The 2,500-nt window shown below is 44.0% G+C and overlaps 1 non-coding gene and 1 pseudogene across 1 annotated transcript; both read left to right on the top strand.

Moving 5' to 3' along the window:
• Positions 1–389: 389 nt before the first annotated feature.
• LOC143307065 (5.8S ribosomal RNA) lies at positions 390–544 on the top strand. The gene has a single exon (XR_013064302.1). It is a non-coding gene; the product is annotated as a 5.8S ribosomal RNA (ribosomal RNA).
• Positions 545–2,276: 1,732 nt separating this feature from the next.
• The window catches only part of LOC143307045 (large subunit ribosomal RNA), a 5,325-nt pseudogene continuing 5,101 nt past the window's right edge, over positions 2,277–2,500 (top strand).

The following is a 2,500-nucleotide window of genomic DNA, read 5'->3' as shown; positions in this document are numbered from 1 at the left end:
ATAGCGAGTCTTTGAAAAACTATGTGTCCATTAGTTAGACCGATCGTCGCCGGCCGTGTGTCTGTTCGAATCTCGCAACCCACGATTCAGCGACAGGACGCGCGCTCGCATTCCTTGTGTGCGTTCGTACTTTTCAAGGTTTTTAAATGTACTTTACGCCCGACCGTCGAGAGGAGCGTGCCACTGGGCGTTTCTCCGACGGTTTCCGTCCTTGGACGCGATCGTGTCGTCAACGATCGAACAAACAAACAAATACGTTGGCGACGCCCGAATTCGCTCTCCCGCACGCGCCGGGTGGGAGAGTGATGTGGGTATCGAATGTGATGCGTGTTAATAATGAAAATAACACTCTAAAGATCTAAAGAGTTTGAAATACAAAATTTTACGATTACCCTGAACGGTGGATCACTTGGCTCGTGGGTCGATGAAGAACGCAGCTAATTGCGCGTCAACGTGTGAACTGCAGGACACATGAACATCGACATTTCGAACGCACATTGCGGTCCACGGATACAATTCCTGGACCACGCCTGGCTGAGGGTCGTTTTCTTAACAAAAGACTGCTTGCGTTTGCTTCTCGAAAAAAGAGTAATTCATTTCTTTCTAAACATCTCGCCGTCGTTCAACGAAAGTAGAACGTTTCGGAGCGGGATTATCGAACGAAATTGAAAGAATGAATGAACGATAAACAAAGAAAGAGTCGCAACGTACGAGCGATAGTTGGGCAGTTCGTCGGCGTTTGTCGTGGAAACGATGTGACGAAAATCGCAACCGATACACTAAATGCAGGCCGTTAAAGGAGAGAAACAAATTTCGAAATATCTCTTCGAACTAGCGCAAGTGCGTCACGGCGCGCGAGTCGTTCGTTAAAATTTATAAACGACCGCCCGTGAAAGCACCGAGTTCTCGGAAGATAATCTATAAAGATTCTCCATCCTGCTGGAAGTTATCGGATCGGCGCGATTGTTCACTTGTAGAAATCCACGCTCCCGACGTTGCCAGAAACGATATTTACGAAAGGTGTGTCAAAAATAAACGAAAGAAGCTCTCCTATAAATTTAGAAAAAGCAAACGAGTGAAATGTTTGAGATGATAATTTGCTGAAATGCAAGCTCGAATAGCCCCAGGGTTTCGAATGATTCCCCGCGCTTTATACATCTCTCTGTTTACAAACGGTGTATAAATGAAAGATCGCTTCAGATGGGTCGTCGCTGTTTGACGCGCGATGCTGTTCCTTTTTTTTTGTCTGTCTGTGCGTTTAGCTTCGCTAAACAAGTTAAATGGTTAAAAAGCGTCGAAAAAGCGAATACACACGCGACAAGACAAATCTAACGAGTAAAGGAACGCTCCGCTCCAAGATAAAAATGGTTGTTTACAATCAATACAGCGTTTCGGTACCCCTGATCGTAGTCTGAAACTGTGTAACAAAAGAGAGGAAAGCGAATGGTGAAGGAACTTCGAAGCCTCCGTGGCGTGGCTAGAACTTGTGATAAAAGTATGTTTGCAGCAATTATGCATGCTCCCGTTAAAACAGCATTTCAATGTCTCGCATGGCTTAAAGCTCTAGGAGGCTTCAACATTTAGAATACATACGGACTACTTCGTTTGTTAAAGATAAGCGAAGACCGCGCGACCATCGCTCGGTCGTCCAGTCCTCGAAAGTTTTGTTGCGTTCCAAAGAAGAGACAAATGGGGTTTACCCTTGCGCTAAGGGGAGAAGAAGAGAAAAGCAGTTGTTAAATCTAAGAGGTGTGTGGAGTACATCGCGTGTTGGTTAAAATTGTTAAATGAAGTATACGCGAAATGTTCTCTCGCTCTTGCTTTTCCTCTTGCTTCCGTGGCGCTCGAAAAGAAGGGATGATAAATAAAGAAACCTATTCGAAATCTCTTGTGGAACAAAAAATAATACGGACGGACGTTAAAATTGAACCGAGACGAAATGGATCGTCTTGCGAGTTGTCTTCGCTTTGAAATTGTTAAAAATTGATAAAAGCAATACGACGAAGCTGCAGTCCGCAAAATGTTTGAAGCAAAAAGGAAATAACACGAAAATTATGGGAACGTCGTGTCTCAACTTTTTTTTCCCTCTTGTGCTCGTTTCATCGAACGATAAATACAAACATTTTGAAACGAGAGAGGAGGAAAAATTGAATATGCGAAAGGTTGATTCACGCACAGTTTCTCTACGTGTTTGCTTTTTTGCTTCTTTTCGTTTATTTTTTTTTTTTTTGCATCGAGCATCATTATTCACCTTTCGATGAAACCAAAGAAATTGACGACCTCAGAGTAGGCGAGATTACCCGCTGAATTTAAGCATATTATTAAGCGGAGGAAAAGAAACTAACTAGGATTTCCTTAGTAGCGGCGAGCGAACAGGAATGAGCCCAGCACTGAATCCCGCGGTACCGCCGCTGGGAAATGTAGTGTTCAGGAGGATCCGTTTATCCCGAGACATCGAATTGCGTCCAAGTCCATCTTGAATGGGGCCATTTACCCATAG

This window comes from Osmia lignaria, unplaced genomic scaffold, assembly GCF_051020975.1.
Source record: "Osmia lignaria lignaria isolate PbOS001 unplaced genomic scaffold, iyOsmLign1 scaffold0043, whole genome shotgun sequence".
Taxonomy (NCBI): Eukaryota; Metazoa; Arthropoda; class Insecta; order Hymenoptera; family Megachilidae; genus Osmia; species Osmia lignaria.
Note: the sequence above shows the minus strand (reverse complement) of the source record. Positions and strands in the feature narration are given on the sequence as shown.